Genomic DNA, 14,386 nt, shown 5'->3' with positions numbered 1-14,386 from the left:
GTGAAAATTCTGGCTCGGATACCTGCTGGGTCCAGGGTAATGGGATCCATCGCTGGAAAGTTAAGGGATGTAAAAGGGGGATAGTGGCTTAAATTTTCTGTGCAGAATGATTGGGCAAACGTGTTGTTTAGTACAGAAGCGCAAAGATGATTCGGAACTTGATCACCTGAATCGTTTATGAGACTTATAGCGCTATCTTTGGTACATTTCATAACGTTCCAAAAGCGCTTTGGGTTAGTTTTCAACAGAGACGGTAGGGTTGAGTTAAAGAAGTTAAATTTGAACGTCTTTAAAGCGCTTGTATAAGCTTTCGCAGCGGATGTATATGCTAGCCATCGATCAGCGTTTAATGACCTTTTGGCGGAACGAAAAAGTCTGGATTTTTTGTTGGATAATCTTTTGAGATGGTTATTGTACCAAGGGGCGTTAGAAGACTGATGAATTATTCTAAGTGGAATATATTTGCGGATAAGATGCATTACAGTAGTTCTGAAAGACAACCACATTTCTTGAACTGGTGATGCGTTCTGTGGTGATGCGTTCCTGTGGCACATACGGTGGCACATATTCATTCTGTACGATTGGCGAGAAAAACGGCACAGTGGCTTGATCGACAGGGAGAAACATGGGAGAACTGCACATGCTGAAAATTCTCATGTGACTATGCTGCATTCTTTGTGGAAGGCTGATTTAGGCAGAATTTTCCTTACCTTGCAGAGGACACACCCATCGTAACCGGTCGAAGAATCAATCGAACCTCTGTGCCATCATCTCTGCCATCGAGCGCGTTCGATATGCCGCACTTCTTGAATGCGCGACGCACAAGGTCCTATGGTATGCAGACCCATCCGTCCACAATCCACTTGCATAGCGTGGCTGGCGAAACCCGCTTCAGCCGCCAACACGACGTCACTGCAGGCTCACCTGAGCGCATCCAATCTGCGTAACACCGCTTGACCGCGTCCTTGAACGGTTTGTTCACGCAAACACCTAAAGGATGCAGCTGAGACATGATTGCACCCGGGATTCACGCAACAGCCTCGACAACGGCAACGGCATTCAAAAGGCAACGAAATACGTAAAGCACGAGGACGAACGGGAACGACAACAGCGCGCCGGTCCGCCTACACCGGACGGACTTTATCCAGTCAATCACAAGATGCTCGTTCATCCAGCCTTTCTCGTGGCATCTCATGACCACATTTTTTTCGGCGGCAGCTCACCTTTAGGCACTCACTTGCGCTTGAAGACGACATAGGGCGGGAGCTTGAGTCTGTCTGCAGTGTCCGACAACATGACAGTGACTCCCGTTTTCTCGTTGCCAGTGGACCGGACATAAACTTGTTTGGAGCCCTTTTCGAGCACGATGAGAGGTTATGGCACATCCAGATAAACCGACGTTTGGTCAGCATTACCGATTTGCTCTACCTGGAAGTTCTTGGACTAGGGCAGCGAGATAACGTAGCCCTGGAAAGCCACACGCAGCTCTTCGGACGGTTGGGGCAGTTTTCGCGAAATCAAAGTTCGGCGGCGTAAGGAAACTCCAGAACGGCACATGTAGCAATAAATCGAGTGCTTGCTCGATTTTAAGGCGGAGCTCGGTAGCCCTTTTTCTCTTGCAAGCTATTTAGCTTTTCCATGCATAAGCTCCACGCTCACACCCTAACTCATATTATTCCACATTATTTACCTATAATTTCTCAGAATTTACGTTCTATTTACTACTTTTTGGTATCACTAATGACGTCATACAAGACGGTGATGACGTCACATTTTATTCATTTATTTATTATACATATATTCAAGGCTTAGCAGGCACAACAGAAAGACGTGGCGAAAATATACAATATTTGCAGTGCAGGGCAAGAATACAAAATCAAACTATGACACTTTGAACGGCGATCTTGAATTAGTGGTGTCACAAATTGAGATTGTGGAGGCGGGAAAGCGGTTCCATTCAGAGGCTGTTCTTGGCAAAACGGAAGACTAGCACGTCAATTTTCTGTTGATGGTCGACGCGAGACGAGAATTTGGTGTGGTGAAATGATTTTCTTTAAGAGAAGCGTTAAAGTAGCATATTCTATGAAAAAGACAGACGAAAGTACTTGCGACGCTACCAAAGGTCAGGTAGACCTGGTGTTCTTTTCGTGGACGTGACGCTAGAATGACGTGAATAATTTGAGAGAATAAAACGGGCGGCGCGGTTCTGAATGCTTTCTGAATGCTTTCAAAGGAAATGGCAAGATTGGCATGAGCAAAGCCCCATATGGATTGTTGTTGCGGAGAGCGCCACCGTTTCTACCTGAAAGGACTTAAAATGCTTTCGCATTTAAAATGCAATACATGAACACGTTTATCAATGCACGGACGTGTACACATTACCGAGATTTTATGCATCAATCCGTTCAACACCCTTCAGTCTTCGATTTACCACCCTTATTTGAGCAAAGTCACACCTTATGTGTGGTGTACACCCTTATAGGGTCTTCTGGCCGAAAACGGTACTGAAAGGGTGTAGACATGGGTGTAAATGCAGGAAACACCTTTTTAACACCCATAAGGGTATTGAAATGTCTGTTGTGCAAGTAACAAAGCATCTAATAAACAAACCGCAAAGAATGAAAGTGTCCAACCTAAGATATCAGATAGAATAGAACAAGATAAGGGATATTCAAAATTACAACGTGAGAAAGACTGAGGAAGCAGTGAAAGATGGACACAGCCTGAAATCAGTGAGAAGAAAACTTCGCGCCGGACAAGCCAAGATGTATGCACTCAAAGATAAGCAGGGTAAAGGCACAAAGCAGGGTACATCCACGTTTATATAGATGGTTCGTTTCATAAATATTCCTTGACTTCAGCATTCGTCATTCCACATTTAGCGCTAGAGCAACCATTTAAATTATTCGGAGAGACATCTTCCACCGTGGCAAAACTGTTTGCAAGCCTGTGTGCTTTCCGTTTCATAACATCAGAAAAACATTCGCAAAAATGGGTTATCCTTAGCGATTCGCAAGCCGCTCTCACATTACAACAGAGCAGTAAGAAAAATTCTTTGAACACTTTGCTATTGTATGAGACACTCAAAGAACATACAAAAGCAAGCGCAATAAACCACGTAATTGCAGTTCAGTGGATACCTGGGCACTGCAATATTCCTGGTAATACTGCAACGGATGCAGCTGCGAATCGGGCGCACAATAAAGGAGAGACAACCAATCATCGCGTATTGCGTAGTGAAGTCCGTCTGCTCCTGAGAGAGATTTCTTGTCGCCTCAGCAAAACTACCTGGTTTTATCAGCAAAGTAAAAACTCGGAGTTATACTTTATAGACCTACGTATAAACTTATCAATGCCGGAAAATCTAAGAGACAACAGAAAATTTGAAACATTGGTACACCGCCTACGTCTTTGTACTGCATTTACGAAACACTTCTTGCACAGGATATAGCGTGTCTCTAGTCCGTAGTGTTCTTGTGGCCATCCAGACAAATATGTGCATCATCTTCTCCTTGAGTGCAAGAAATACGATCCACAAAGAAGGGTACTGCAAGCAAATTGTGTTGATATTAGACAGAAGACCATTCACTCTAAAAAAGATACTTGGCCTATGGCTAACTGCGGGCCTTCAAGAGAGCGCTTCTCGCTCTGAAAAAGTTTTTAGCAGACACCAACATTTCCAGAAAATATTAAGTATCAGATGATCCGCATACGCTAAATGAGGAACACAAACGTTGTTCGTGGTTCATAATCGGTTTATTTGGTGATCGCAACTTTTACGCAATATGTATAAATCTGTTCTGTACTTGCAGTGTATTAAATGTGGTGTGTGTTTTGGCTGTTCAGAATATCAGACTTTATATATGCGTACGTGGACTGAACTAATGCACAGGACTTAGCTTGTCACGTACTGTTGGACCGTATATTTTTTATTCATCAAATGTTCTAGTGAGTGCCATATATTGTGTCGCTATTCTCCCTTTTTACGCAAATTTGTCTCTTTTGCCAAGTGACAAGGAGTAGCCGGTGCCACTATAAAGGCGCCAAACGCTCCTAATATGCATTTCAATAAAAAAAGCAGGCTAACGGCATCCGCAATTACAAAGATATAGTTAAATCAGCAGAATAATTCTCTAATGACCTGTGCAGTACCGTGAGGAGCCACGATACTTAATTCAAAGTAAAAATTAACTGTGTATAGAGGATCCTTCTGTAAATGGCGATGAAATTAGTAGGCCTTAAAACATGAAATGGGAAAAAGCGGCAGGAGAAGATGGACTAACCGTCGACTTAATCAAAGATGGAGGAAATATAATGCTTGAAAAGCTGCCGGCTCTTTATACGAACTGTTTCACGACTTCAAGGAACCCAGAGAACTGGAAGAATGTCAACACTATACTTATTCACAAAAAGGGCGACGTTAACGAATTCAAAAATTATAGGCCCATTAGCTTACGTCCAGTACTGTGTAAAATATTCACCAAAGTAATTTCGAACAGAATAAGGGTAACACTGGACTTCAGTCAACCAAGACAATAGGCTGGCTTCAGGAAGTGATACTCTACAATGGATCACATGCGTCATCAATCAGGTAATAGAGAAATTAGCAGACTACAGCCAGTCTCTCTATATGGCTTTCATAGATTACGAAAATGCATTTGATTCAGTAGAGGTGCCAACAGTCAAACAGACATTCGATAATCAAGGAGTACAAGAGGCTTACGTAAATACCTTGGAAACTATCTACAGAGACTGCACAGCAACCTTAATTCTCTATAAGTCGGAAGATAGCTATAATGAAAGCGTTTAGACAAGGAGACACAGTCTATCCGATGCTATTCACTGCATGGTTGGAAGCAGTATTCAAGCTAATAATGAATAGAATTTATTGATAGGAAAGACAGAGAGGTCGACCTGAGCTAGTGCGCTCTAGTCTGCTACTCTGCACTGGGGAAGAGGGAAGGGGAGTGAAAGTATTGGGATGGATGATGATGATAAGAGAAGTGGTGAGTGCTTATGTATACATGAGACAGTTGCCTCGCTAGAGCCGCTCGTCGAGCTTGGTGTCCTGCAGGAACTTCAACAATACTTTTGTTGCACGCACTGAAATTGCAGTGTCGGGCCATGGGCCGAGGATAGCTTCCTCCGACCGTAGTTGTCTGCCAACGCTGGCTAGGAAACTGTCTAACGTCCTTCGCTCCAGCATATATGCTGGGCAGTCGCACAGTACGTGTTGCAGTGCTTCGGGCATCTGGCAGTGTACACAATCGGGGTTGTTCGATTGGCCGATGAGGTGTGCGTAGCGACGGGTGAAAGCAACACCGAGCCGAATCCTGTGTAGCAATGATGTTTTGCTCCGTGTAAGCTTCGGGGGCAAACAGAATTTACCGTTTGGGTCAATCGTATCTAGACGTCTGTTAATATTATCAGAATGGGCTCTGTAAGCCTTTGTAAGGTCCAGCATGAGTGGCTTGATCATGGAGTTGGTGTCAGGTCGCGAGTAGGCAATCCGTACTTCATCAGAGGAAGAGGAGGCCGATCTTGCCTCACTGTCAGCGAGTTCATTACCAAAGACACCACAATGGCTAGGCATCCATTGAAAGGTAATCACGTGGCCACATAACTCGGCACTATGACAAAGTTCGACGATTTCCAGCACGAGCAGATAGTATGGTCCTTACTTTAAAAAGTATTTTAGTGCCTGTAGCGCTGATTTGGCATCGCACAATATCGTCCATTTATGGGGTGTCTGCGTTCTCATAAAACGGACAGGCTGTCGTATTCCCACAAGTTCTGCAGCCGTAGATGTCGATTTGTGGTCTAATCGAAATCGTTGAGTAATTCCAAGTTGTGGGATGACAAATGCGGCCGTTGTGGCAGATGGCGTGACCGAACCATCAGTATAAGCTGTTAAACTGGGATGACTATAGGAGCAAGGATCAATGGCAAATGTGATGGCATTTTCCTGTTCAGGAACACTGGGGACGAGTTGCAACAAATCATTGAGGACGTTGACAGAGAAAGTGTAAAACTGGGGCTGGACATTATTATGCAGAAGACAAAGATAATTAATAATAGCCTCGAAAGCGATCGAGAGTTCAAGACCGTCAGTCAGCATCTAGAGTCTGTAACCACTCCCCTCTCCAATGCCAATGGCCCTGAGGGTACACGAAATAAATAAATAAATAAATAAAGAGTACGGTTACCTAGGTCATTTACTCACAGAGGACCCTGATCATAAGAAGGAAATTTACAGAAGGATAAAAATGGTTTAGCGCATAAAAATGGTGGTTTTTGATTGAACAACGCCTATAGCTTTTTATGTACCTTCCGTACCTCCTTTGCTTCTCTTGGAATTCTCTCGCGAGTCATTTTACATTGTCACCCGTACTGTTGTACCATGCGTGCATATTGTATTTGCCGGCTGCTGGTGCTACTTAAGCATTTTTTCCTCCTGGTCTAGGGTTATTCTGCAATTATTGATTATTTATTTAAATATATGTCTAAATCACCACAGTCGTTTTCAGCGAATGGTCCACTACGCGCGTAAAAGCACTTATAATTCAAAATACTGCCCAATACAAGCAGATTTCGAAATTTAGGCTTCCGGTTAGTTTTCATTGCACTCCATGAAGTTACCCCTCAAGAAACAAAAAATGCCTCCACAGGCTTGTCACATTTGTCTCTGACATGTTTGAACGACTTTCACTTAGTGGATTCGTAAGCGCGCGTGCGAGAATTCGCCGCCGTCTCTCCTTCCTCTCTCACTCTATCTCTCCATTCCATCTTTCTATTCTGTTTTTCCCGTCCTCCAGCGTAGCGCAGCCAACCAGATGCTCTTCTGGTTAACATCCCTGCCTTCCCCTTCTCTTTCCTGCTCCTCCTAAACCCACCCACTTAACAGAATTGAATCGCGAGTCTTCGTTGATTCAAGCCTTCCGTCTACCTCGGCTGGAGCAGGGCGATCAAAACATATCTGATGAATGGACAGTCACGGGGTACGAGTCGTCCGAGCGAGCGAGGGTTTGAAATTCAGAATTCTAAAGCGTACAAACGTGTGCCGCTGCGAGGTGGCGCCACCAAATGAGTTATGCGCGTGCGAAACTCAACGTGCCGGACACGCATGTGCAAGGATTTTCCTCGCTGTCTTCTTTACAAAAAGAGGTTGGTTAGCCTTGCCTTCAGCACCCGATTTCACTGAGAGACGTACAGTAGAGCGCAGAAAATTGTTTGCTATGTATCGCTGGAATGGGACAGAGGTATAATTTATTTGGTGAAAATGGATAACCCAATAGCATGAAGAAAAGTTGTCAAAACAACTCTAGCTCTTTGAATTTCGCGCTCACTCCACCGTTAAGACAGAGTCGCCGATGTCACCATGGCTCGAGTCACCACTAGAGCAAAAAATACACTACTTGGAAGAATCAAAACTAACGATAACTGCTGTCTGCCGTAGGGGGCAAAACGCGTCAACGCTGACAATGATTCTCGGCCGATCTCTCACAGTGGGTATGCACCACAGTTTCCGACGCCGTCTTTTAACGGCAGCCACCGCGCGTGCATTTCACGCGACCGTCGCGTGCCCCCGTCCGTTGGGTCTCGTTCCTTCGGTGACGTGTGCAGCCGAGCGGACGTGTACGCTCTTCGGGAAGAGCCGACCTCTCACGGTGAGCGTCACCGCCTCTTAACGTCGCCTTTTTCTCCTTTCACGTCCGGAAATTTCCAGCGCTAAGAAAGTAGGCCTCCGCTCTGCCCCGAGTGCTGCCCACGCCGGTCGTGGGCAACACTCGATGTCGCGCTGCGATAGCATCGCGTGCTGTCGAAACCCGTAAGCTGTGCGAGTGAATTCGGTAAGCGCGAACGGTGCTGCGCCAGGGGAAATATCACTCATGGAATAACGTAGCCCGTTTACCTTAGGCAGTCCCGTTTGACCATTACAGCGGTTGCAGAACTTCCAGACGTCGTGCCGACCTTGCTACCCTTATCTACCCGCAAGCAGTTTCTTGCAGGTGCACTCGGCAAACGACTTACTCCGCTTACCTCCACTTACCCTCGTTTTAGCTTCCAGCCCCTAATGTCTTGATTGGTGACGGCCAATGCCATAATATAGAGAGAATTCTCGTGAATGACGACGCATGTGGGCTTGTCTGCGTGTGCGTGCGCTGCTGGACACACAATTTAACAACTTCTGTGCAGAAGGCTATAGGGGCGTTGTTGCTAATGCGTTCTGGTCTCGATCTCATACGCTTTGCTTTAACTCTTCACAGTGCACCCCTGCTGAAGATCCTCTGCCTCTGTTCCTGGACCGTTCTCCGACTTCGAGCGAATAATCAACTCCAGCCATGAGTAAGTCCCGGTAGCCGCTACCAGCTCCGGAATGAATTCGCCCGTAACGAGCTCCAACGTGCTTAACACCCGATTCCCTTTTTTTCCACAGCTGAGATGTCTGAGATGTCAACGATTTCAGGCGGTGAGTTTGCTCGTCGAGCGCATGCCTCTTTTCAGAGTCACTTTTGTTTTCGTCCTTGTTTTCGGCCCCGTGTGTTGGCGTGCCAATTGGCGCAGTGCAGCTCCGAATCGACCTAACGGAACCAGTTTTCATTTAAGTGCACCCTTTGACATTGAAAGCTTGCATGCATCTTTGAATAGCCATGCTGGGTGTCACAGTTTTATGTTTTTTTTTATGTCTGAATGTAACACGAACTGGCAGCAAAGATTTTATGATAATGTAATAGTACATTGCAGTTCCTGTGTTAGGCGTCCAATTGCGGCGTTTGACAAACTGGCGTTGATGTTGTAGGTTTGGCTGTTACTTTTATTTGGACCAGTGCTGATCCAATTTCCCTCGATGCTGATATTTTTAATCTTTTATTTTTGCTGTCGTAATTTTGCTTTTTTCGCATTTCCAGGCGAAGTCTCCGGGATTGAGTCGTCGGGTAAGAACTACTGTTAAAGGCAACGCCTTTCTTTCTTCTGCTTCCTTAAGTCGATCGCCAATGCAACACCGCGACTGAGAAAGATGCGTCTTATGCCCGCATAAGGGATTCTTCGAATCACGGATATTTGAAGGAATGCGTAGAAACTGGTGGCACAGCGGGGTAGTGGTCTAGGTTCCAAGACATGTGCAAGCTGCGTCCGTTTTTTTTCCCGCCTGTACCACAGATACTGTGTCCTATAGGTGCACCTAGTCCGGTGTTTTTTTCCAAACTAATTCACCTCGATGAAGTACCCTACGCGACAGGTTCTTTCCTGCATAAGCGAGCGCAGGCGAGTGTGATGCTGTGAAATCTATCTCCCTCCCTTCGTGGTCAAAGAAGCCTCATGCACTGTTGCTCGCTTTGTGAGGCCCGATGTCGCAGTGTGGCCGAGAACTGTGCAAGCGGTAGCGGCAGCGTCACCATACACTGCTGTCTCACGTGACTTATGCGTTGCGTCGTCATGAACCAATAATTTCACAGAAAGAAAAAAAAACTGGCTGTAAAAGAAAGGCGATTATGTTAAATTAGTGAAGACGCCGATATGCTTGCCGGTTTGGAGATCTCAAAAACATGTCAGAAATCAAACGTGTTAAAAACATGTTACAGAAAACATGTTAAACAGAAATGGTTGATCTGTAACTAAGCCCGCACAGCAGCCACCGTTGCTAGCTCGCGCGCTTAGCGTGTTAACATGCGCGTGGTCTGCGGTTGCTCCCGAAATCGAGGGCACTGATTTACCGTGTTGACATGTAAAAAAAAAAGGTGTGTATTCACATCAGAAAGTTTTCGTCGTCATTGGTTCGTGTTAGCTTTCTCCTTGTGTTTGTCGCAAACAAAAAGTATCCCAAGAGCAATTAAGCGGAAGCTATAGGGACATTCATGAACAGCAGGTTGCGATTATCCCTCAAGAGAAAATTGTATAATAGCTGTGTCTTACCAGTACATACCTACGGGGCAGAAACCTGGAGGCTTACGAAAGGGGTTCGACTCAAATTGAGGACGACGCAACGAGCTATGGAAAGAAGAATGATGGGTGTAACGTTAAGGGAAAAGAAAAGAGCAGATTGGGTGAGGGAGAGAGCGTAAACTTTTATTTCAAATCAACAAGATTTGAGTCCGGCGTCTTTTTAGTGGGTCTGGGCACCCGCCGCGGACGCGGTTCCGAGACCTTGTCTCGAAGCGGCTTCCTCGGCTCGCTGGACGGCCCAGAGTTGTGCTGTCAGTTCAGAGCTGAGCAGTGCGGTCATCCAGCGTGACCGGAGACTGGCGGTGGAAGAGACGGAGGGGTCGGCACTGCCCGACTTGTTGTTTAGGTCCCAACACTCCCATAACATGTGATTTAGTGTGGCAACCTCGCCACACGACGTGCATTTGTTTGTAGTGTACATGTCTGGATACATGGCGTGCATGAGTCTGGGGTTTCTGTAAGAGTCTGTTTGTAATTGTCTGAAGTGTACTGCTTGCGTCCTGTCTAACCTAGCGTGAGGGAATGAGTATATGCGTCTTTGTAATTGGTAGTGTGCCGTGATGTCGTGAAAACTAGTCATACGATCCTCCCATGCCCAGACGTTTGCAGTACCCCGCGGGGGCTCTTACTCCGACGCTGCTCGGTGAGTCAGGCCTCGAGCAACGCCGTGAGCCGCTTCGTTGGGGGTGCTCATTCCAGTGTGTGCCGGGATGCCTTCGCAAATGAGCAAATGCCTTCTGTTATCAACGTCGGCCTCTCCCTTGCTTCCTGGTGTATGGGATGTCACTGGAGTATCTGATACGCCTCTTGCGAGATGCGCCCATTTGCAAAATTGCGAATTGCCGTTGAGTCGCAGATCACGTATGTAGCTTTGGTTTGTGTGAGGGCCAGTGCTATGGCCGCTTCCTCTGACGCTTCGGCATGTGCCGTGTTCACGGTGACGCTCGTGAGGTGGTTGCCTCGGTGGCTAGTGACTGCCGCCACGAAACTCTTCCTGTCTCGATAGCGGGCTGCGTCGGTGAAGACCGCCTCCTTGTTGTTAGAGTAACTTTTGGTCATGTGTTTTGCCCTGGCTTTACGCCTTCCTGTGTGGTGTTGGGGGTGCATGTTGCGAGGCAATGGGGGTACGTATAGTTCTAGTTGCCTGTACTTAGCGGCGTGAGTAGCGTGAGGTGTACTCACGACAATGATGTTTTGGCGGTTCTTGGTGCACACCGTGTCCTCCCCTGCTTTTCGCCCCGGTACGTTGGCCGCCCGGTAAATGGCCGATGCGAGGAGCACGGTTCCGGTGGCGGCAACGTCGAGGCTTCCTCTTGGTCGTATCACGACCTTGAAATCACTTCGTGGGAGTAGTGGCATTTTACTGTTCCTGATGACTTGTTGCTTGACGTTACGCTGTCTTTGACGCGAACGCTGTCAGTCGCCGTTCGCTCCCTCGCCGGTGCGGGAGTGGGTTCCGTTCTGGGTGTTGCTTTGCGCGGCCTCGCCGTTGAATTGGGTCTTGTATCGAATGGTGCACCAACCGTTGCCTTGGAGAAACTCTTCAGGGGAGATGTCCTCCCCGTTCACTTGAACTTCCATCACTGCTCCGGCGAAGCGAGCTCCGGTGAGGGTTAGCGTCGAGCTGGTCAAAAGCCTCTGTGATTGGGAAGGAAGTCGTTTCCCACCTTGAATATGGTGCCAGTAGAATCTTGGTGACTTCCTGCATACGCTGGTGTTACATTCATGAGGCGAATGAGCGATAATCACAGCGAAATTCTTGGAAAACGGAGCCGACGTGAAGTGCGTTCCCTCCCATTGGCAACTTCTTCTTCTCATTGGGTGAGGGAAGAAACGCGAGTTAATGAAATCTTAGTTGAAATCAAGAAAAAGAAATGGGCATGGGCAGGACATGTAATGAGGAGGGAAGATAACCGAGGGTCATTAAGGGTTACGGACTGGATCCCAAGGGAAGGGAAGCGTAGCAGGGGGCGGCAGAAAGTGGGCGGATGAGATTAAGAAGTTTACAGGGACGACATGGCCACAATTAGTACATGACCGGGGTTGTTGAAGTATGGGACAGGCCTTTACCCTGCAGTGGGCGTAACCAGGATGATGATGATGATGATGATGACGACGACGACGACGACGACGATGATGATGATGATAGGCGCATTCACGCCGTCGTCGCCGTCACCGCCGTTGTCGTGCGTTCCTGCCCGACGGCTGCGTCAAGCCAACACGTGCCACCTGTGTATTGTGAGCGCGCCCTCGAGGAGATTAAGCCTAACGTAGGCCTTGCTATCGGTGTCGATGCTTGAAAACTTTTTGGAAACTTGGGAACTGGTAAGGCTTTGTTTTTCAAAGTATTTATGTAAAATAATTTACAACGTTGAAACTGAATAAGCGTGTAAATGGGTCTATAACAAACACGCTTACACCGCTTGGGTGTGGGGTGTAAGTTAGAGATTGATTTACACCTGCGCACATTTATAAGGATGGAAGGTATTTTACGGTTCAGGTTCGTTCGTTCATTGAGATGGCGTATCGTTCATTATTTTCCATTCAAATGTTTTATGTATTCTCGTTATTATTTCTGCTAAATGCCTTTGTTTTTTACTTCCTCGGAGATCAGATTGAGCTATGTCTGTTGCTGACAACGGGTTAACGCGAAGAAGGAAGACAAATTGATAAACAGCGGGCGAACAAGGAAACCCTCCGCTCGGAGTCAATGCTGCATGTATTTCACCTATTCATAATTTCATTGAAAAACAGTGTACGATAGTTATGCCACATCAGTGTGTGTCTGGTGGTCTCGAGTACCTGTATTGGTTCATCTCTTAAGCGCTGACTATACAGCAGACCACCCGGGACGTTGAAGTTTGTCAGGAGGCACCCAACGCTTGCCTAATTTTGTCGCATGTCTTGGGCACGTTATACACATGGATGAATAAAAATGTGATTAAAAAATTTCAATTGCATATCAGGTGGCACGAGTCATACCAGTTTTTTTAATACAGTGCACCATTTTTCTTTTACTTTTGTGGTAGCCAGCGCAATTCTAACCCTTGATATACATTAATCGATGAGGCATACATCATTTCTGCGAGAGAAAGGCTAGCCTTATTGAATATTTAGCATTATTCCACTGGCTAACTGTGTAATTCATGACCTTTCGGCACTTATTGCAATTAAGGAATTGTAGCCGGCGATCTTGCATTCACTTGTAGCGAATTCTCGGGACGACACCAGTTTCGAGATTTTTCCAGTTATGCCACGATACACAATGGCGTTCCAGCTATTTTTGTGCTGCAATGCGTGAAGCAGAGTATTTTTTTTTTTTTACGTGACACAGCAGTGCATTTGTACCGCGAGTTGGACTGTGCATATCTCGAAACTGGTGCCATCCTCAGAAGTCGCATACGAGATAGAAGTGACGAAGAAGTAATGTTCTGATGCCTCCTTCCTTGTGCTTCTCTTGTTTTGCAGCCATGAGCGCCAGTGGAATATCCTGTGAGTTTCACACAGTGGTTTTATTACATACTCTTTTCATAGAGGCACAATCCACAACGGTGTGACGAGAGGTAGGACGAACAAGAGAAGCCTCGGCTCGGAGCCAACGTTTTGACAGGAAGACTTTGTTAGGCTAGGCCAGCTTATTTGCTACGGCAGGATTTGTTAACACGCATAACAACATAACAAACATAAGTTGTTAGGCTTGAACAATGTGAGGGACGGGAAATGGTGTTGGGTATGTTGAAAAGGAAGCATTAGCGTTGATAGTTTAATAGAACAAGGACGCGAGGTCAGCGGTACATATAGTTTTACTAGTACACCTAGGGAGGCAATTATTTAACCTTCTAGAAACTGTGAGGGCAGAAAATCGATATGGAGAGAATGAAAAATTAATAATAAGCAGTAAATACCTCGTCTCGAACGTTAAAGGGACACTAAAGTGAAAAGTGATTTCTTCTGCATCAGTAAATCACCGTTCTACAACACCAAAAACACCACCCTTACAACGATAGGACGTTTGGTAAGCGAGAAAAAGCGCAAGAACGAAATACGGGTGGCGACGCCTGCTTAAGTTCCCGCACCTGGGGGCTGTGACGTCATGGATTTTGATGGCATCTTCTAGGGCCTACTAATTATATATAACGGTACAGATTGACTACATTGTGTTCTAAAGGAACCAAATATTAAACACGCCAAGTTTCGGGAACCTTTATTCAGCCAACGCGGCCCAAATGCGAAAACAAACTTTGGAATCCATGACGTCACGCTGACGTACCGGCGCTGGCGTTTCGGCGCGAAATTCAAATACTGATACTTGGACCTTCATTTTCTCATCTAATATTCAAACTATTTTCTTGAAATGACTGCCTGCAGGGTTCTCAAACAATGCTTTATTAGTCTACACTGATTTATTGTTTCCCTTTAGTGTCCCTTTAATCAAGAAGCA

The 14,386-nt window shown here is 46.2% G+C and overlaps 1 protein-coding gene and 1 long non-coding RNA gene across 3 annotated transcripts in view; one reads left to right on the top strand and one right to left on the bottom strand.

The window, feature by feature from the left end:
• The window catches only part of LOC139053063 (uncharacterized), a 407,344-nt gene that overhangs the window by 65,578 nt on the left and 327,380 nt on the right, over positions 1–14,386 (bottom strand). The gene's annotated exons all lie outside the window — the stretch shown is intronic.
• The window catches only part of LOC139053059 (uncharacterized), a 57,180-nt gene continuing 50,337 nt past the window's right edge, over positions 7,544–14,386 (top strand). The window contains exons 1-5 of one of the 2 annotated variants that reach the window (XM_070530195.1): positions 7,544–7,667; positions 8,268–8,346; positions 8,438–8,470; positions 8,910–8,936; positions 13,414–13,437. The gene's annotated coding sequence lies outside the window, so the exon portion shown is untranslated. Of the gene's footprint in view, positions 7,668–7,770; positions 7,851–8,267; positions 8,347–8,437; positions 8,471–8,909; positions 8,937–13,413; positions 13,438–14,386 lie in introns of those variants that run through there. The other variant, XM_070530196.1, reaches the window with a different exon arrangement.

Source organism: Dermacentor albipictus, unplaced genomic scaffold (assembly GCF_038994185.2).
Source record: "Dermacentor albipictus isolate Rhodes 1998 colony unplaced genomic scaffold, USDA_Dalb.pri_finalv2 scaffold_63, whole genome shotgun sequence".
NCBI classification, from domain to species: Eukaryota; Metazoa; Arthropoda; class Arachnida; order Ixodida; family Ixodidae; genus Dermacentor; species Dermacentor albipictus.
The sequence above is the reverse complement of the archived record's forward strand: the minus strand, read 5'-3'. Positions and strand labels throughout refer to the sequence as shown.